The sequence below is a fragment of the Mangifera indica genome, chromosome 14, assembly GCF_011075055.1.
Source record: "Mangifera indica cultivar Alphonso chromosome 14, CATAS_Mindica_2.1, whole genome shotgun sequence".
Lineage (NCBI taxonomy): Eukaryota > Viridiplantae > Streptophyta > Magnoliopsida > Sapindales > Anacardiaceae > Mangifera > Mangifera indica.
This window is the reverse complement of record NC_058150.1, coordinates 6,397,862-6,420,090: the sequence shown is the minus strand read 5'-3', so window position 1 is coordinate 6,420,090 and position 22,229 is coordinate 6,397,862. Positions and strand designations below refer to the sequence as shown.

Below are 22,229 nucleotides of genomic sequence, written 5' to 3'. Positions count from 1 at the left end.
GCAGTTCAGATAAATCTAGCCGTGAGAGTCATCATTGAAAAAAATAAGTGACATAAATCATCATCATTATCTTTAATTACGGTTTTATTTTTCCTTCTAACAAGATTTTCTATTTAATAGAAATAAATCTAAGTCTAATCTTACTTTTTGAGTGAATCAATCGATTAAATCAATCAAAGAAATAATCGATTGAGCCAATCGATCTTATCCTATTTTAAATTCATTGATTAAAAGTCATGCCTTCCTTCCAGCCTTCACATCTCTTTTCATATCTTCTCTCTCTTTCTTGGCTTTTTCCTCCCCTTTTTCCTTTGCTGCCGCATCTCTCACTACTTTTTTCATGGCCCACTTCACAAACGGTTACGGCTGCCATCATTGGTGCACTGCCACGTTTAGTCTTTGCCTTCCTGTTCCTCACATAGACCTTAATAGGCCTATCAGAGTTCAAAGACATCTAGTGACCAGCTCTGACGTCAAGGACATCTAAATTACTGTTTCTAAAAGAAGGACAAAAAACTCTGAATACTTCGGTTTGATTGCAGGAGAGGAGTTTTAGATCAGAAAAGCCGACGTAGATTTTCTGTTCAGCATTAGGAATCGCAGGCCATTATGTAAGCATTGGCAGATCCGCTAGCATCAAATCATAAATGAACAAAATCTAACTCTGCAATAAATTACTACTCATAAGAAAAAGTTTGGACTAGGAAATAATAATTTGCAGGAAAATTTTCAGTAAAGGATGTCACTTGATTCATAGAGAAAATGACAGCCTCCAGGAACAAATATCTATAATTTCAAAACAATCTGTAAGTCTACAATATGCAAAGATGTTTTCTTGAATGATTAAATTCAATCTCATGGCATCCATGAATACTTGAGATCACTTACAAGCTTATGTTGTGATTACAGAGATCATTATCAAAAGGACATGGGATTGACGTGCACAGACTGTTCCAGTTACGCCAATGTCATCAAAGAAGACATGAAGTTACGCCAATCTATAGTTCACAATACTATGAGGAAGACATGAAGTTGAATGTAGTCAAATGGAAACACGAAGCAACAAGTGCCTGCTAAATAGCATCTTGGCGGAAGCCATAAACAACACCAGTCATCTACAATGAACTCATTCTGTGGCAACCACACTGATCTAACACTAGCTTCCCCAATAATCTGTCCCACCCAAATTGCCTATGCCAAAAAACTAAATTACCATTTTATAAATAAAAATAAAATAAGTGTTTGATGTTAGAACTGTCGACGACTAGACCGTACCAACCTTAGCTTGATTCATTAAGCTGAGGGATTTTGTCGAGTCAAAACCCACTATAATACAAGTTTTGTGGCTAAAGTTGGCCCATAATAAGACATACTTTGTAATTGGTTATGCCATGTGAAGTCCTTAATGAGATGATATACTAAATTATATAATTTATGTTATTTTTTATTTTTAATTATTTTTTATAATATTTTTTAAGCTTTCAAGATATTAATTATTAATGTTGTATGAAAAACACAAAAAAATATTAATAATTAATAAATATTACATTATCAAAATATAAAATATATTAATAATCATTGATACATTTTCTATTCACTGCAAATATAATTTTTTTAATAGTGTCCTTTAGATTCCCAATATATTTATTATTAATAATCCGTGAAAAACCTAAAAATATTAATAATTAATATATATAATATTATAAAAAATATAAAATACATTAATAATCATTAACGTTTTATTGATTTTCTAAATATATATATAATATTAAGTTTTATTTTTTTAAATTAAATAGTATTGTGTCAGATTGAGCCAACCCATAAATCTGGTTAATAGTAATGCCTTTGGGTTTTCTAAATATATAATATTAAGTTTTTTTTTTTTCATGTTAAATACTATTATGTCAAATCGAGCCAACCCATGGGTTTGGCTTCCAAACTTATAGACACGGTCCAGACAATTCGCAGCCTAACATGATATATTATAATAGTTGATCATACCTTACACAGGGCAAGCCTTGGCTCAATCGGAGCCCTCACCATGTCTAGTTTGATGATTCCAAATTTTTTTACTTAAATACAATACCAAAAATATTTTTAATTTTTCCAAGTGTGAAAAAAAAAAATTGAAAATGATATACTAATCAGGAGTCGGTTGATGTGATTTTACTTTCGTTTTTAATTACGTTTCTCCCTTTTTTTTTTTTGGGTTGTGTAAATGACTGGGTTGTGGATTGATCTGGAATCTGTGGGCTTGATAGCTATTGAGCTGGGCTGGGCTGGGCTAGGCTAGCATGGATAATTGCGCTCCATAGTTATGGCCTCCTTACCCTCAGATTAGATAGCGGGCAGTAGGCCTCACCAATATATTTTTGAATGTATGTTCAAATTTAGGTCCAAAATAGGGCTGGACTCGAGCCGAGCCAGCTCGAGCTCGAGCTCGGCTCGGCTTGGTTCGAGCCCTAAACGAGCCGAGCTCGGGTTAACTCGGTAGATTTTTTTTAAAATTTTTTTATACAAAACGACGTCGTTTTGATTCATATATATATACAAAACGATGTCGTTTTGATATGAAAAACGAGTCGAGCCGAGCCATAAACGAGTCGAGCCGAAAACGAGCTGAACTCGAGCCGAGCCGAGTCCGGCTCTAGTCGATCTCGAGCCGAACTTGAGCCGGCCATAAATAAACCGAGCCGAGCCTGAGCTGGCTGCGAGCCGAGCTTGGCTCGGCTCGAATCGAACCCTAGTCCAAAATGTCCGAGCTTCGGACTTACCCATTTTGATGTAAGTCCTAGGTCAGTTTAAGGTCTATTAGGGTCTACCTAGGTTTGAAAATTTTCAAACTATACCCTGTAATCCACTATAGGATTAAAAACCTGTCAAAGGGTGGATTTGGACCAAGTCAAGCTCAAACATTCCTTCACTTGAGTTCAATTCGAATAGAAAATGATCCGATTTGAGTTTGGTTCAAGTTTATTTAGCTGAAATTGAGTCCAGCTTAAGTTCAGTTTGAATAAAAAATGACTTAGCTCGATTCAATTCAATTCGAGTTTGGTTCGATTTCATAACTTGAATCAATGATTTTGAATTTGTAGCTCAGTTTAGCTTGAATTAATAGTTCAAATATATGACTCAAATTCGTTTTACTGAAATAATATTCAAATTTTTTTATTAGAGCCAAACCGAGCCACAAATTCAAATTGTCAATTTTAATTATTGAATTTGAGCTTATTTGAGCCATGATTTTAAACCAAATCGAGCCACAAATTTGAAGTACTAATTCGAGCCTTAAAATTTGAGTTGAATTGAACACTTTTTGGTTGTTCTGCTCGAATTGAAAAACAAATCAAATTCTAGCTCAAGTTCTGTTTGAATTTGAATAAAATGAATTTGAGTTGAGCTAAATCGACTTTCGAGATTGAGCCTACCATTTTAGTTTCTTTATCTTTCTAAAGGCCAAAAGACTTATTCCCACCCAAGTTATAGTGAAATTCTAAAGTAATCCCCTTCAACTTTTGAAAACCCAAACATCGACCTATTTCTGTTAAATTTTTAATTAATGTTAAGGGTAAAATTGTTATTTTAATAATAATATTAAAACATATAAAATTAATTATATTTTCCCCTTAAGTTTTAAAAACTAACATTTTACCTTTGTCTAAAGTTTTCAAACTTTGAAAAGTAGCATTTCCCCCCCTAATCCCTAAGTTTCTTCCCTCCTTCTCTGGCGATTTCCTCCTTTTTTGCTCTTTTCAACCAATCATTCTTCACTGTCGAAATGGTTGGCCGACGCATGGCGGTGCGACAAAGAAATATAAATCTCTTAAGTCTCATTTTCACTATATGACTCACACACCAATTTTAAAATCTAAAATCAAAGAAAAATATTCATTACATCTAAGTATTCATTACATTTAGGTATTTACACTACCTCAAAGTTTCATTTATCTGATGATTAGGTATTATTGTTTAATGTGTTAATTTGATTTTATAAAATTCAAAGTGCATTTCTTAATTAGAAATAATTGAAATTTAGTTTGTGTGACACATTGGGGGCTTAACTAAAATTTTATAGTTTGTAATATGTTGGAGGTAATTTTTTGTTTTACCATGCAGGGCCTAAATTAAAATTTACCATGTGAGTTGTGTAGGAGGTTAAAGGATATTTATACAAGAAATTTATGGTTAGTTAATATTTGATCAAATATTTAGATTTTTTTAATGGAATTTTTATTATTTTTTAAATAATTTATTTATAAAATTATATAATATCATTATAGGATTGATCGACATGTCAAGTTTTGTTATTGTTTTAGTTTGTTACAGAGGAAAATGCACAAGGATAGAGGGTAGTACAATGGAATACATAAGAGGCAAATACAAAATGGTGAAAATTCTAATGAACACGACTTGCGAGAAATTAGTTCAATTAATATGCAAATGTCTTCATATTGATCGTAAACGAAACCATATACATAAACATGAAACCAGAAAATACTAATAGTAGAACGCTTATCAATATTGAGGATATAACACCTCTCTTCAGATATATATCCTTGATGAGAACATAACAAAAGAGACATGCATGACTAAACTATTTAAAAACTTTAATGTATTATCATAATTATAAAGTGTACAAACAAGTGATGTAATAAAAATACTTTATTAATTTATACTCATATGATTCAAAGTATCTAAAATTACTATAAACCATAATAATAATAAAAGCAATTATAATAATGATAAAAAAATATGTGTTTAATAAAACTGAATAACAAAATGCCTTTTTCCTCGTGCAATTGCTAGCTGGACCACTGGATGTCCTATCTGTCTCACTACTCACTCCTACCTGCAAATATACGAAAGGAAATAAGTGAGTAAAACTCAATAAGTGGTGACATTTTGACACCCAAAACAATAATATATAACTGATGGTAAAACTTGCATTCTATTCATAAGCTAAATGTAGTCACACAATGGCATCCTCATGCCTTGATATGGATTGCCTACAAGGATGATAAAGACTCGAGCTAAACTCGGCATGTCCGATGCCCTGGTGAAAGCTACTATTGTGTGTTATACACATGTCAAATAACCTATTGGGCTATTTAACTAGGACACCCTGATCACACGAGAAAATATTTAATAGTAGCTATTTCCTTTACCACATAAGCTAATCGAAACTACTGACTAACCATCCGAAGATAGTCTTTACCTTGGGTACATATGTGGTGCATCTTGCTAATCACATGAGGAATATCTAAAAGTCACATCTTTACCATGCACACCTAAACTAAATTAGGTGGCTATGTGCCTTGATGTTAAGTGGATGATGCATTTTATGGGTATCAAACTCTATTGTCTCCACAATTACCGTCACTTACGTATATAGCTAGTGACTATAGAATTGTGTGAGATTAGCCTTAAGGTTGCTGACTTTCAGCTCTAATTCGACTCAAATATGAGTTTATGTCATCACTCACACAATCAGATACCTCATCTATGTCTTTCTTGAATTTTTTTATTATCTATTAATTTATTATTCTCCTCACATAATTCTCCCCTCTTACACATATAATCTCAGGGTATAATTTTTCTTTTTGTCTTTGTCTAGGGGTACACAATTGTGTGTATCTCAGCTGACGCATGTGTGTCTCCTGAGCTATATAAATGGGCGTGTAACACTCGACACACGATCGTATATAGAGCAGATGCACAAATGAGTTGACTTGGATAGACTCTCGTGCACTTGGATCTACTATATGAACCACGTGTCCTCTGGCGCATATCGTCTCCTTTTGGAAAGCCATATACGGGCATGTGATCTGTACCACATGACCATGTATTTCTCCCCTCAAAACAAGCATAGGATCTTCGAACTTTCAAAATTTCTGGAATGACACACGATGTGTATGGGACCGCAAACGGTTGTGTGTCGAGATCTAGAAATCCCGTCCTAAGGTTTTTATGCTTTTTCGATTACAAGTCCAACAAGATTACTTCTTTTAAGACATACATAGAAGTCTCTACAAACCCTAAACATAATATTCATGCAATTTATTTAATCAAGGTACACATACATGGCTTTTAGGCATAATCAAATCAAAAACCTAAACATTCATACAATCAATGGATTAGGCATGCATATAATTCCATGTTCACATCTTATTATCAATTACATCAACAAAATCATCACTACTTTATTTAAACATCTCTAGATCGTGCATATAATAGAAATATTCCAAAGATCACATGATCAAACAAAGAAAGCTGCTTCACTTACTTGTCTTCCTATGTTTGGTGATGCACCCTCCTCGAAACTTGTGACTTTTGATGATTGGCTACAACTCCTCAAGTGACCAAAAACTCCTCTCTCACCTTTTGAGTGGCTAAAAAACAAAAGAATGTAAGAGAATTAAGGTTGGTCACATTTTTATTTTATTTTCAAGACGTGATACATGGACGTGTATAAGACCATACACGACCATGTGTCCAGTTGTATAATTAAGACAATTTCCTATTTTGTTGCAATCATAATCTGGTCCACTTAATGATCTTTTGTTGATCATACATGGCTTTTTATGCCCCCATACATTGGCACATGCCCTTAAAAAATCATTAAACACTAAATTTTAAAACTAAAAAAAGACTAAAATACCTTTAGACTTACCTGTGGATGCTACAGAAGATGATGATGTTGATGATCTGATAGGCCCTTCTTAATAATTAAGATAACTCGTTCTTATTTAAGTGATAATTACCTCAAAATCGAGAAATGTATCTCTTGAAATCTCTTAATATTGATGTTCAACAACCTTATTATGATATAAAAGTGGATGATAGTTTACAAAAGATAACATGAAGGGTAAATACCCATTGATGAGAATAATATTGTGAATACGCATTATGTTAATATATTGTCAACTACAAAGGATTAGGTATGTGGATGGAAAGAAAACATTCCAACTTGAAGGTGTCTTTGACTGTAGTGACAAAATTAATGATATTCTGATTAATAAACATGTGTTAGAAGAGAAGATAAATATTAGTGATTATACCAAAGGTATGGATAATTTATTGTGCAAATCTAGTTGACTTTCATGTATCACTCGAGGTTGTGACTGCTTGTAATACATTTCATTGGCTACCTTCTTTATCTAACAATCCATTGACATCTACTACCCAAAAAGCAAGAAGTGACACATTTTTTTAAAGCAAATGATATTCTTATGGATAAAGACATTTTGCAAGATGCATTTAGACAATATGCTACATGAACCGTCAATGTAAAGTTTACATATCTACAAGATTTATATAGGAGATAAAATGCCTATATGAATTATTGTTATATAAAAAATGAATAAAAGATGTCAATCAAATCAAAATAAGGATAAATCCATCATCATTGTAGCAAAACCATGAAAAGTCCATACATAGTCCAAAATCAAAATAAAAAGAAATACATAAAACTAAAAATATGATTATAATGCCCTCACATCCCATTCTACACTGACCACCTTGCATCACAACTATCATGATAACCTATTAATTATAATGCATAGAAAATAGAGAGGGTGAGGTGTTAGAGACTTTCTTAACTTTAAATTATTTCTTATTTTACCTTTGTCTTAATCCATCTCAACTCGATCAATAGGAGTACACTTTCAGACTCCATACTTTAATGATGTGAACTCTACTTTACTTAATTACTTTACTTAAGAATACCTTTGGACCCATAAGACTATCTCAAGAGTCTCTAAGGTCCCAGAAGATCATTTATGACACTTTTAAGATCATAATTTTGGATGACTCTAAATTTAAAACTAAGGTGAAAGCACTTAAAACAGATGATTAAGGGGTTCGGGTGCATGCATACAGTTTTCATGAAAGGATATCCTAGATTTTTACATGAAACCATTTTTATGTATACATGTTTTTCTAGATTTAGGGAGTAATGTCATGTTTTGGAACTAATTTTATAGTACACATATGGAACTAAAACTTCATAGTACATGTGTTCTGCTAAAAGAAGAATTTGTCTTGAATCTTTTAGTTTTATTCTCTTATTATACACCAATAGTAGCAACATGAAGATATCTTAATCTTTTTAATCAGGATATTTATGATATTTACGGTATTCTCTTTTAACCCAATTGAAATAGAAACACATCAATTGGAATCTTATTAGAATTTGAAATTTTAATCTTACTAGTTTGCATGTAAAGATTATATGAGGGAGGGCATGCAAAAATAGAGACTAAGTTATCTTAGAAGTTCTTTTGTAAGCTTTATGATACATATAAGGTAATTACTATATCATAACTACAAATATTCTAATTATTAGATCAAATTATACTAAAAATCTAATCATTGCTACCTTAGCATGTAAGATTTAATATGCACGAACAAATATAAAATCATGCAATTATAATTTACAAGATCAACACATAAATTATAAAATACTGAATTAAACTTTAGGATTTTAGGAATACATGAATCATTATACAATTCGAAATCATAAAACTGTTGAAATTACCTACTGAGATCATCTCTCGATATGAGTTGGTCTTCTACTCCAGAAACCTCTCTCAATGACAGCTTTGAATGAGTAAGTTATATTGTAGTTATACTATATTAAGTTTTGGAACAATGACCTAACTAACATATAGTAGATTAATTAACCCTCATCAAAGTCCGATAAACATCAAAACCCACATTTATTTTATTCACCCAAATTATAATATTCAAATGTATTAAACTTATTTTTATTAATTATTCAAACTCAACTATAAGTTAACATTAAAATATTTAATTACTCAATTTTATTAAACTAAAAATATAATTAATGTTAACCCATATAAACAAATTTCAAACATAATAAACTTGTGTAAAACTTGAAATTTCGTAAGTTAGTTGGTTCTAAAAAAAAGTTCATTTTACTGAAAAATCCTCTGAAAAGGAAAAAAGAATTACCCAAATCAAATCGTATCTGGTAAGTGGGTCTCTCGATTTTGATATGTTAAATGCAAAGACAAAAGTGGCAGGGAAGATTGGGAGCTTAATCAAATAAAAAAGACAATAAACAAATAAATTGGATAAATACAACAAATTAGAAAAACAGATGGTCCTCGTCATCACCCACAAAGACCAAATCAAACCAACAGCTCTTCAGATCATAAATCGTAGCCATTAATGGTGCAGGTTTAGCAGTGACGAATTCATGATGCTTTTATGACGTTATTGCCCCGAAAACGGGTAAGACCTTAGCGCACATTATTAATTGAATCTGTTTTTGCAGAACATTATTTAAATTTGCAACTACTGTTTCCATATCACGTCAATCCAGTTTCACTCGCAATCAACCACAAAATTCAAACAAGAAGAGCCATAAACCCTCCCTCAACATTAAGTAGAAAATTAGTACAACTTGAAGTATCATGAATTTTCTTTATATTCAAAATTATGCATTTTAGTTTATATCAGGGCTTGTCTCATTCTATCCTGAAGACTTAATAGATTATACAACTTGTTGAAATTGATATAGCAAATTGGAAATTATTTTGTATTCTTAATGTGAAGGTGGCATATGAACTTTAATTATCGACAAAAAGAAAATTAGTTATTAATTTGTTTGATCTTTTAGGCCTATGTGAGTGGCATTCAAAGTGTGGAAGACTGGCCTAGCAATTAATCTATTACAATTATATGGGAATCGGATTCAAGCATAATTTGTTTAAAGGAATAATGAAGTATATTGAAACTAATTAATATGTTTAAATACCCATATAATTTTCTTAACAATATAAAAAAATTCAACTAACATTAATTTGACTTGGTGAAGAAGCCGCTAGGGTTCTGCCTCAAAATATCACTATCCACAACCATTAATATTTTGTAGTATTGTTTATTTCTAATTATTAGAGATTAAAGAGTCTTATACCAAATAAAAATAATATAAAAAAGTAATATATTAATGTGGTAGATTGAACTTTAACACAATATAATATTAAAACCCAAAACTAAATAGATGAGCCTATTAATGTAGTTTAATATGAGTTTGGTTTCTATACTATATAAAAAAACCCTAGGTAGCTAGTGTTTGTACCATATATCTAATATCATGTACAAAGAGACTTGTTGGACAAACATCATAATTCACAAAGATGAAGTACTAATTGAAGTAGGGCTGAAGAAGGAATCGAATTTAATGCCAACCCAACTGAAAGTAAGGGATCGTAGGTCCCAATAAACTTGCAGTTATGGTTCCGGCCAAACCAGCTAGCTTACGGTGTCTCAGAGGTTGTCGATTCCTTCATTTTCTTTGTCTGTTTCTCCTCTCTCTCACTATCGATAATAAATATCGTAACAGTTGTCTACTATTTTCTTGAGTATTCGTAACGTTTTGTTTCTGTCTTTCCTCTTTACATATGTCTCTATCTTCTATTCGCCGTCAATATAAATCTGCAGAACTGAAGGATCCAAAACAAATCTAAAACAGATGATGTGTGTATACACATATTCTATGTATTAATCAATGGTAATAGCTAATAGCTAGCAGAAATATATGAATTTTTCTGACATACTAAAGAATGGTAACACGCGAAACAGGCACACCGGGATTGTCAAGAAGGCCTTTTCTTATTAAGTTGTTGACATTATACTATTATATAGCTAGAACTGTGCAATCAAATTAAGATGCAGCTTCATTGATGTACCTGCGGTTTGACTAGGTTCCCAAAGCTTGTAGCTTTAAATTAATTTACCATTTGCTTGTTTATAGAATTTATAATCTTAATAAGTTAAGCTTGTTTTTCTGGGTTGATGGTTTTCTATTATCTTCTTTCTTTACAATCAACTTAAGATGATAGAATGAAGTGGAGAGAAAAGCTAAGTAGCACGGAAACTTATAATAGGATATGTTTTCATGTTTCGGAAATGTTTTCATTTTCAAAACTTGTAGAAAACGTTTCGGGTCATTTCAAAATTTTTGAAAAATTTTGAAACACATTTATTTTAGAAAAAAAATTGTAAAATCAATTAAATACATATCTTTTATATTTTCAAACCGAAAATGTCTTTAAATCTCATATTAAATTCATCTTCTCTCTACTTTTTGATATGTTACTCATTTCTTCCCCGACATATGATATAGATTGATGTTTATTGTTGTTTTTTTCTTAAATATCTATATACGTTTGCTTAAAAATAATTTATAATAGATTCTATGATTCTATTTTATAGTATTATTTCTCTTCATTCTTTTTTTATTATTTATTTTTATATTATACAAGTTTATGTATTTTTATTATAAAAAATTAATATTTATAAAAAAACCTTATATTTTTTATATTTATAAGTTTCTCACGTTTCTGTTTCTTATATTTTTAAAAAAATACGTTTCCACGTTTTCGTTTCTGTGTTTTCACGTTTCTCCGTTTCCGTTTCCGTGTTACATAGGAGAAAAGTATATTCGCCTTTCTTACCTACCCTTTAGATGACGAAAGCCAAAATCACGCTCTCATCATATCAATTGTGAGTGCTTCTTATTATTGGGTCTCCTTGAAGACGATTAGAAGAGGACGATTGTGAAGAAAAAAAAAAAAACCGTACAAGGGAGGAGGTAGATAACACAGACCTTACGATTCTTATTCATTATGATAGAATCATATAAGCAACTTTTCCACTTTAAGTACTGTTATGAGATGAAACGACACATGAAAACAGCAAACAGTCAGCCAAAAAAGAGATCAAACAGTTATCGATCAAGAAAAAGGAGCTAGGGGATGGCTTCTCAGTTATTCTCATCTCTCTAGCCAAACACAATTTCTAATCCAGCCCCGGCAATTCACTGAAATTAACATCCTCACATATCTCATGTACTTATGAGTGGCGTAACACAAGTAACTAATAGCTATCTGATAGATGAGAAATATATAAGAAGCGAGCTAGGGTTACATACCTCGAAGCAGAAATTAATTTTCAAGCCCAGAACAGGTGGGAGAGAGGTGCAAAAGGAGATATTGACGCGGCTCAATGAAAATACATGGCTAATAAAACCCTAGCCACGTCTTTACATTGAGCCGTGCCAATACCTTCATCTTCATTTACAACTCTCCCCAATCTTTCTGATACAACCTCCAATTTCTTCATCTTTAACAAGAGCCTTTCTTCGTCTTTACGCAGAGACCTACAACATACACAGAAAGAAAGAAAGAAAGGAGGAAATTGAGAGATGAGCGGTTTCTTCTTGGCGATGATTCGTCTTTTCCTAGAGGTATCTTCAGGTTGCCTTAAATATATAGAAAAAAAAACAAAGGCTTTTGTTCTCTTCACATCATTTGCTACATCAAGGGAAGCAAAATAGATTGATTTATAGAATTACTTGTTTATGCACGTTTGTAAATTTGACTATCAATCCGTTTTCTAATGCGTGTACCACCACCGCTCCGCGTAAGCATCAACTAATATTATTGCGCCACGTAACAACTAGTCATGATACACCTTGGTTGACCTGACTATTATTTCATCTACCTGCTCGCCAAGTGTCCTTCTTCATCTAGTAGTAACTAAGTTAACAACGCCTATACCAATTAGGTGTAGATTCAAATTGAAATAATTCGAATTTAAATAAAAGTTTAATTTAAGTAAATTTGGAATTTAAATTTGAGAATTTTATATTTTTTAGTTTAAATTTGCGCTTAAGTTTGATGGTTGTTCGACTTGTTAAGTTTACAAATTTAAAAAAATTTCATACTAACAACTAAAACAATATTATTTTAATCAATACGTATCAAAACGATATTATTTTAGTTATTTTTTTGATAATAATACTGAATCAAACTTAAAATTTGATTCAACTTAACATTATAGTTGAACTAGAGTTCAACTCCCCTCAAACAAGCCGAACTTGAATAACTTGAGACAAGTTTGGCAAACTCAAGTTTAGTTTCACTCAAAGCGAGTTGACTTCGAACTTAACTTGATTCGAATCCAACCCTAATGCGTTTCATGAAGTCTTGTTTTTTTTTTGGTTAATTTTAATTTCGTTTGAAGTCTTATTTTATTTAGCTACTCGGGTGCGACGAATTTACTTGAATTTTGAATTTGCCCAAATAAATATTGATCTGCCTATTGCGGTAACATATTTTTGGCTTAGACTTCGAATCAACATCCAATATAGATTTGTGGTATTCATTCACTTGACTCTGCTTAGATCATGCTTTTGTTAACGTGATTTAATAAGTCCAACCAGTTACGACAATTTGGCTCAATTATATCTGCACTTTCGCCCCTACAATAATATATATGTAAAGCCTTTTCATTTATTTTCAAATTAATAAATATTTAAATTGAATAGTTGACAAATAATGACAGGGTTTGGTAACATGTTCTCCAATGTTGATGCTAGGTTTAGAAATCAGCCACTAGGGTGATCCAGAATCACCAAATTGGTCAAAAAGCATTGACAAACGAGAAAGATATTGCTGTATATTGACCACATAGAAGCTCCTTTCTATGGTACTTTGGCTCCCACGGACCACGGGGCTCAATTATAAGTCGTAAAGCTATTTCAAAGTATTGAAGAAAACTTAAAGAGTTAGGTTAAGTGGGTGTACTCCAACCTTTTCACAAATAAATATAATTTGTAGAATGAATGCATAGTTTATAAAATATTGAATTAATTTAGTTTAAAGTTATAAAAATATTTGATATGTTATATTTTCTAGATGTGCAGATTTCCTAAAACTTACTTGCATTATAGTGACTAATCTTTCTCTCTTGAAACCTTCTTGAGTAAAAATTTTTCTAAGGAAGCTAATAACTATAACACCCATTCAAAAAATAGTCCCCTCCAAAACAATGTCATGTTGGACATCCACAATGATGTCAATTTAGTCAATTTAGAGTGAAACACAAAATGAAATCCATGGCTTCACTATTCTTCTTCATTTCACTTCATTTTTCAAAATCTTATCACAGATCCTAAACCAATTTTCTCAACCTCTTACCAAATCTGAAGCCATTCTCACTAGATTTGAGGAAAGATTAACACCATTAGTATTCAGTGATAAACCTTGTCCAAACTCCTATACTTCTGGTAAGTATAGGAGTTGTTTTCTTCATTACTTTCATCCTTTTTAGAGTTTTTTGTTTAGGTTTTCGAATCTCAAAACATGGTGTTGTAAAGCAAATATTAGATCTTTCAAATCACAAATCAGTGGTAATATGTGCTAAATTGAATATTAATACATGATAATTTGTTTAAGTTTGTTATATTTGTAACTTAACAGGGGTGAGAATCATGTAGCTGGATGGTTTCTTGCTGTTCTAAGTTTAAGTTTGAGTTCTTTTATGGCTTGGAGTTTTGTTCTAAATTTTGCTTAGAAGCACTTACCAAAACCTTTATCAATGTTCATATTTACAATAATCTGGTAGTTGCATTAGCCTTGCACATATTGTTATCACTGATATCTAGTTTGAAGGATCTATTTGTGGTAGTATTGAGAGGCTCTTATAATGGTTCTTTTTTGTTCAGATCCTTTCAAGTATCTGTATTGTAGAGCTCAGTGTTGTTGATTTGGAAGAAATTCCCTTCTTGCTAGTTTCCAGAGCAATATGGGAAACAGGTTAAGTCTTGAAGGACAACATTTTGCATTGTCACTACCAAGTAATTTGATTCGAAACAGGACAATAAAACGAGAAATGAAATCATATGAAGACAAAGATAATCACGAACTTAGGCTTCTGTTGCTGATATAAGAAGATCCCGTAAGGGCGGCTCTATCCTCGATGGGGGCGGCTCTTGTCACTACTAGTTCTGGCTGCTTATCTTTGAAACAAGTACGGTCATTTCTTCGCCAGTAATATGCATGACCCTGCCGATTATGCATCAACTGATAAAAATATTTAGCAAGACATATTTATGTTGAAAGATGACTAATTCAGAAACCAGAACCTTCAATTTGATTGGACAACATTAACTCTTAAGCAAGTGTAAAAAAATTGCTTCATGCACCAAAGACAGAAACTCTCCATGCTTTACCTCTATAAATATTGACCGCACAATATTTAGTCAAATACACAATTAGACAAGGTACTTGGTTATGTCGGACTGGCTTCGACATGGCCTATCATACATATGGGTCGTGCTGAGCTCAGGACTTACATAATCACGAGCCTTTGTGTTAGACTAGCCAGCAAAAATATACAGACTCACAATATGACCCATGTTACAATAAATTGTGTTATGTTGGATCTTTAATTGACCGACCAAAGAGCTTTTGGTGAGCTGCCCTGGCAATTATATACTTTTTTATTTTTTTCAATTTTTTTATTATCTTTTGTTAAGTCTTTTGGATTTTTTGTACTAATTTTTTAGTTTTTCTCACAAAAATAATGACAAATAATTAAATAATTTACATTCCCAATATTATCTTTTGGTTTTTCCATAAAATTAATAATAAATTTATTATTATCTTTTAATTATCCATAACATTAATAAATATTTTTTGATATCTCATGTAAATTATTTGGATTTCCTCTGTAAGAATTAAGTTTTTAAAATAATTAATAAATTTTTTAAAACATTGTGCACAGTATTATGTTGGATCGAGCTAGTCCACAACACAACCACACCATGGGTTGCTACTATGCATGCCAACCCCTACTAGTCATGCTAAAAAAGGGGGCTTGGGTCAGGCCTCAAGCCAACCCAACCCCCTTAACATGTCTATACACAATCGATAAGTTTAATTTAGAATATTCAAAAAAATATTATAAATAAAAATATTTATTTAAAAGCTCAGCACAAATATATTTATTTTGCTATAACATGAGACAATTACAATGTGAGAGATCTATCACTGTTTGGATGACAACATTTGTGTGACAGAGAATAATGACTTTTTCTTTTTCTATTGAAAAAAATTAAACTTTATGTTATTTTTTATTAAATAAATCAAAATTTTATATTTTTAAACGAATTGACTAAACTTTCTTATTTCCTATTAAATAGACCAAATTTTCATTATTTTCTAAATATCTAAGTAATTATCTTGCTTCCGAAAACAAGATAATAATCTTTATTGTGTTTGTTCAATATTTTGAATAAAAATTTTATCTTAAATAAGAAACTTTGAAAATGTTATATTTTTAATAAAAAAAGGCTTAATGTTTAATCTCTTTGATATAAAAGAATAAAATTAAGTTTTTTTAATAAAAAATAATGATAAATATTTTTAGATGTTATTATTTCACTCACTATGTCTTTTAACTAAAAACTAATCACAATCTCTTAATAAGATGATATGATTTATTCGTAGTATTCTAATTCTAAGATTTAAAAAACCTAGAGCCTTCAAAAAAAAAAGATCTAAATAAATGTGCATTGATAAAAGGCAAATCTAATGTAAATATAACAACAATTTACTCTAATTCTAGGCGAAAAATAAGCCTACGAAACAAGGATACAAATCTTATGAGTTAATATCCTATTTAGAAAAAGATTCCTAATTCTCACATGAAAAAATTGTTTGTTTCTATGGTGAACCATTCTTTAGAAGATGGCACTAGATCGTACCAAGTTCGACCAGTTTTAGCATAATTTATTATGTCTATAAGTCATATTGAACTAACGCTTGCACAAGAATAGGTCTTATAAGTGGGACGACCGACAAAAATATTAAAACCTATAATATACCCTACTCTTTGAGGTGTTGATTTGTGTCAAGCCAACCCGTGGGTTTTTAGCTGATTACCCATTAATTTTAATGAAAACTAATTTTTTCATAAAAACTTTTTTTAAATATGTTAAGAAATTGAATTGTAATTAGAAAAAGACAAATTTATTTATAATGGGTTAATTGAATTTTAGTAATCAATTTTACCTATGTTAGAAAACCAAAACTTAAATTTGGTTGAAATTTGATATTTAATATTTATATATAATGAGTGAAAGAAGATGTTAGATTATATTATTCATATGTGGCGAGTTTTTGGAGTTTGTATTTTTACAAAAGTGACATATATCTAAAAAATACACTCCAATAATATTTTTTACCTATCATAAATGTAAGTTTAAATATCAAATTCTAATCAAATTTAAGTTTCGATTTTTTCATATAGATAAGATTAATATAAAGAACTTAACTCATTTCTTATAGATCTTGTTTTTTTTCATTTCTTATAAAAAGTTTTCGCTTTATTTGCGGCAGTAATGTATTATGCCAAGTCAGCCCTGATTTTCAGGGTTAACCATGTTACACCCAATCATATTCTACCAACTCAACTTGCAAATGAACTTCTCCGATTTAGCTTTATTAAAGGCCAAAGCACTGTCCCACCCAAAATTAGGTGTAATTTCAAAGTCATACTAATAGGATTTGAAAAACTTGAAATTTCACCTATTGATCAATTGGAGTTAAAATTTTCAGTTAAATATATATATAAAATTGTTATTTTATTAATAATATTAAAAACTATAAAATTTATTACATTTTTCTCTTCTAAGTTTTAAAAACTAATATTTCACCCTTCTAAGAGTTTTTAAACTTTGAAAAATCACATCTTTCCTCCCCAATAAAACCTTTGAATTTTTTTCTTCCCCTCTGGTCACTTTCTCCAACCATCTAGAAAGGATGACAAAGAAGCTTGTTCACCGATGAAGAGATCTAGATCTTTTCATCGATAAAGAACGAAGAGATCTGGGTGAAGAGATTCGAAATCTCTTCGTCGACAAAGAGATCTGGAACTCTTCGTCGATGAGGAGATTTGGACGCTTCATCATCTCGACGAAGAGTCCAAATCTCTTTGCCCAGATCTCATCGATCTCTTCGTCTTTGACAAAGAGATCTATTCCAAATTTTTTTTTATGCATTAACTAATGGTTTAGGGTGAAGAGTGGAAGTCGTCGACGCTTGAGATGCGAAGAAAAAATTTTAGAGAAAAATATAACTTTTCAAAGTTAGAAAACTTTAATTAGGGATGAAATTATTAGTTTTTATATTATTAATAAAATTGCAATTTCATACCTCCTTCTAATTGAGAATTTTAATAATAACAATGTCATGGGTGGAACTTTGAATTTTTCAAACTTTGGACTTTGAAATCAAACTTAAACTTGGGTGGGAAATAGCCCTGTGGCCTTTATTAAATCATGATAGTTCATCTTGGGTGAGTAAGATTTATCGAGTGAGGGGTGAGGGAGAGAGAAATTGTTGATTTTGGAAGGGCTCGCTGGCGATGCAGACATTGCTGAGCGGGCAATTTCTTGTTTTGGCCTTCATTATGAATTTTGATTGTCTACTAAATAACCACAAGTGTTTCAGAGAACTGAAGGAATGATATAAACGGAGGATCCATACACTGGATGTGGATCATATTAATAGAACAACAGGATGTGGAGCTCCGACTTGGTGATAAAGCTGTTCTTCCAATTGAGACTTCATTTGGTGGAAGCATCCATTGCAACTATGATTTATTCCGCCTTCGGCTTCACATTGTTGGTGAAGTTCAGTTGTTTGCTAACCTCTGCTTGCTAGTTCTGCCATGCATCCACAGGTTAGGTTTTTACTTTTTCTTTCTTCTTTGTCGTTTCTTCTAGGAAGAGAGGGTTGAGACTCATCTTGTGTTTTTGCATACCCTGGATGGTTTGGAATTAGATGGCTGAACTGTCATAAAATTGGGTAATTTATCATTTTTCCAAGAAAAACTATGTGTTAAAATCAGCTTCTACTGTTTTTATCCAGCAGGACGTTAACTGATTCGGTAATTACTATGAGTTCCTCAGTGGGAATTGATGTATTTTTCTTTGTTGTTGTGAAGGTAAATTTAATATATAACTTCCCTAAACTTGGACCTGCGCAACCCAACATTTATTCAATGTTTGAACTTCAGAATTGGTTTACACTGTTGCCTTAAAAGCAAAAGAATTTTGCAGGAGTTGGTGGTCTAGACTCTAGGTAAATTTTGGCCAGAAAAAGACTAAACTAATCACATTTAGCATGATCATGAGAGTTGTTTGCTTTAGTTTTTTCACTTCTTTTGATAGGAATTTTAAATATTTCAGACTGTTGTTGCGGTCTTAAAAGTTGAAGATTTTTGTTTGCAGTACTTGACACTAGTGATGTTTTCCTAAGTTAGGATTGCCATAGAAAACGTTGATGATACAGCTGGTGCTGCTAAAAAAATTTATAGATAACCTTTAGCAATGTATTTTAACTTTTTCGTATATCAGACAAGTAATTTTCCTTTTTATGTTATTCATGAATTTGGTTTAGTAGTTAGCATCAATTGGCCTGAGAGATGCTGGTGTTATTGCAAGAGATCGGGCTGCAGAAATATATGGGCTTAATATACCGGCAAATAAAACCCGGGTAAATTTTGCTTCAGTTTCCTATTTGTTTTAAGTCTCTAATATATTTGACTCTGAAGATGTAGGACTAAAGGAAGGAAAAAAAAAATAAAAGAGAGACATTTTTAATATTACACTGTAATTCTTTCTTAAAATGCAGAATGAAATGCTTGAAATCAACCCTAGCCTCTGAAATCTATACAACTGCTTTCATAAACTTGTGATATTACACTGTTATACAGTGGACCGTTAGTCTGGTTGATAAACTACCCACTTTACAATAATATTCAAACCGCCATATCCTTTGTTGAAGCATTTGTTCCTGATAGATGACTTAAACTAGCAAAGTGCAGTCCACTTTTACATCTCCTCAACCTTCACCTCTTCCTTCTCCCAAACCAAAAGAATAGTAAAATGGAAAAGAAAAGATGTTAAAATACAATTAAATTTGTTCCATTATGCTTGTTGTTTTTCTTTCATAAATATTGAAACTGATTAAGATTTATTAGTATGAAATTAAGAATAACTTTTCTTGAATGCTACTTGTAAAAACGACTGTTTCTCTTAAATTATATAGCTTTTGCAGGATGACCAGATACTGTTACTTGTGTCCTTGTACTTGCAAGGGGTCCAATAGTAACAAGGACCCATAAGCCCAATCAGCCTTTCAGGTAAGCTTTTTGTTTACCATTATCATTATATTCTGTTTCCTCAGGATCAAAAAGTTTAATATCATTGCCCTCACTTCTAAACCAGCATCGTGTTTGCTCTAGAAGAAGGCCCTAGAGTGTTGTTTAAGCCTTGGCAGTGTTTACATTGATGGACATAAGTTTAACAAAGGTAATTAGGATTAAGAGTTCAATTTGATTAATTCCTAAAATTTTATAGATGTGCAGGAAATCATTTCTTCTTTAGTCAAATCTCTCCTCAATATCAGATTGAAAGTCAACCACAAAGAAAGCGATAATTGAGACTAGTTGATGACTCTAATAATGGAATTGCCAAGTGGGGGTTTTTTTTAAGCTGTTTGAATCAGCTAAATTCTTTTATTTAAATCATTTATAAAGTTGTAATTTGAATGATTTGCAAAAGATGCATTGCATTTGATAGAGAACTGACACCTTGGCAACCCAGATACACCAACAGAGCCAATCTTTCAGATATATTATACTGTTGGCACTAAGACACTACTTTGTGCAATTCTGCAAACTATTATACTGATGCAGAGGAAATTGTTTTCCTGGAGTCCTATATGGCTAATATATAAAATTATATTAGATTTTTGATGTTCAGTGTCGCAGCCAGAACTCCAATGTTTATTGGGAAAAAAAAACTTCCACCCTCATTGTATAACATTAATGTTCACTCACATAAGTGTAAATAACTAAATAGCGTATAGGCAAAAATTCTTTGAGATTTGTGATAACATCGTTGCTGTTCTGATGGGTACATCAGCTACCGTTTTCCTTATTGATTTTGGGGCTTCAATGGCTGAGACCCATGCACAAAGTTCTTTAGGACGTGTACAGGTTTGTTCTTCATTTTGTTACTACATGAATTTTGCCTTATGATAGGGACGTTAATCTATAACTCTGAAGTCCCTTATTACCACTAGTAAAAATCTTAAGGGTATTGCTAAGGCATCTATTGCATTTTGTATGCAGAGGTTTTAAAGCAGAATGTTCTTTCAAGCTGACATTATGCCGCTGTTTGGTTTTAAATGAGAAATCATGATCTTGTTTAAGGTCTCTTACGACTTTATGCTTGTTTAGTTGCCAAACTCTGCCAATGGCAGGTAGAACTCGTGCTTGTGGAGCACAATCTTTCACATCACCAAGTTCAAATGGCCCATGATGAAGTTTCTTACATATTTCAGTTAAAGATTTTGGCAGTTAAATAAAGAACTATTAGTAAATTATAAAGAAATAATACTGCATGGTTTGCAAGATTAAATGTCTTATGATTATTGGTTAAATTCATTGCTGTGTAACAACTGCTCGGTTTAGTATTTTTATTGATCTCATGCAGGGGGGTTACTATGATCATTACACCAACCTTCTCTCATTCTTCTAGTAACTTTTTATAATGATAGCTGTTTCTGATGACAAGCAATTCTATCCATATGGGAAATGACAATGTATTAAGGCATTCCTATTTTCTCTGCAGGAATTTGCAAGCTTTCTTCTTCTGCTTGAATGTTATCCAATGGGTACAGCTTTGAAACTGCATTATCCTTTGTAGTTCATCTCATTACATTTTCCATAGTGTAAATCAAAAGCTTAGTAATAGTATTGGTGAAATTACGCCAAATCATGAATAGACTGTTTCAAGCCATTGGAATTCTGAGGAAGGGAAGAATAGTGATTATATTGCGAATAAGGCACAACTTAAAGGAGTAGTTGTAATCTATGGGTTTATTTCCATGATTAAAATTTCCATCGTAGCTTGCAAGCTTTAGGATGATGTATTGTAAAGCACTGAGTCTTACTCAGAGAGAATAATAACTTATGTTACTTTTACTTGATCTTTATTCTAAATTTTGTAAATTGTTCATGTAGCTTAAAGCCACTGGAAAACTGCATTTGTTAGGCTGCCTGTAATTTCCAAGTACTAAGCCCATGGTTTTTGAATCCTTGATCAAAATTTTGACTTGAAAGTGAGATATCCGTGGACTAATTGGAAAATGAAGTTGGTGTGGTAGAATAAGTGTCAATAAAGATTGCTATTTTGTTTGTGCAGACTTTAAAAAAGTGGACAATCAGCTGGCCCCCTTGCCTATAATGTCACCATCTTTGAACTCCTATGGCTACTTTAAGCTCTGTCACATGGGTAAATTATAATATATATATATATATAGCTAAAGCTTTGTACTTGAAAG

At 31.8% G+C, this 22,229-nt stretch overlaps 2 long non-coding RNA genes across 4 annotated transcripts; one reads left to right on the top strand and one right to left on the bottom strand.

Annotated features, from left to right (window-relative positions):
• Window positions 1-10,010: 10,010 nt before the first annotated feature.
• LOC123195880 lies at window positions 10,011-12,331 on the bottom strand. Its single transcript, XR_006497535.1, has 2 exons — window positions 11,960-12,331; window positions 10,011-10,469 (listed from the first exon to the last, which is right to left on the bottom strand). It is a non-coding gene; the product is annotated as an uncharacterized LOC123195880 (long non-coding RNA).
• A 5,852-nt stretch (window positions 12,332-18,183) lies between these two features.
• LOC123195942 lies at window positions 18,184-21,874 on the top strand. Of its 3 annotated transcripts, none has more exons than XR_006497546.1 (4): window positions 18,184-18,558; window positions 19,278-19,373; window positions 19,938-20,022; window positions 20,108-21,874. It is a non-coding gene; the product is annotated as an uncharacterized LOC123195942 (long non-coding RNA). The 3 variants fall into 3 exon arrangements; XR_006497545.1 differs by having other exon boundaries at window positions 19,938-20,880; window positions 21,016-21,874; XR_006497544.1 differs by having other exon boundaries at window positions 19,938-21,874.
• The last annotated feature ends 355 nt before the right edge of the window (window positions 21,875-22,229 follow it).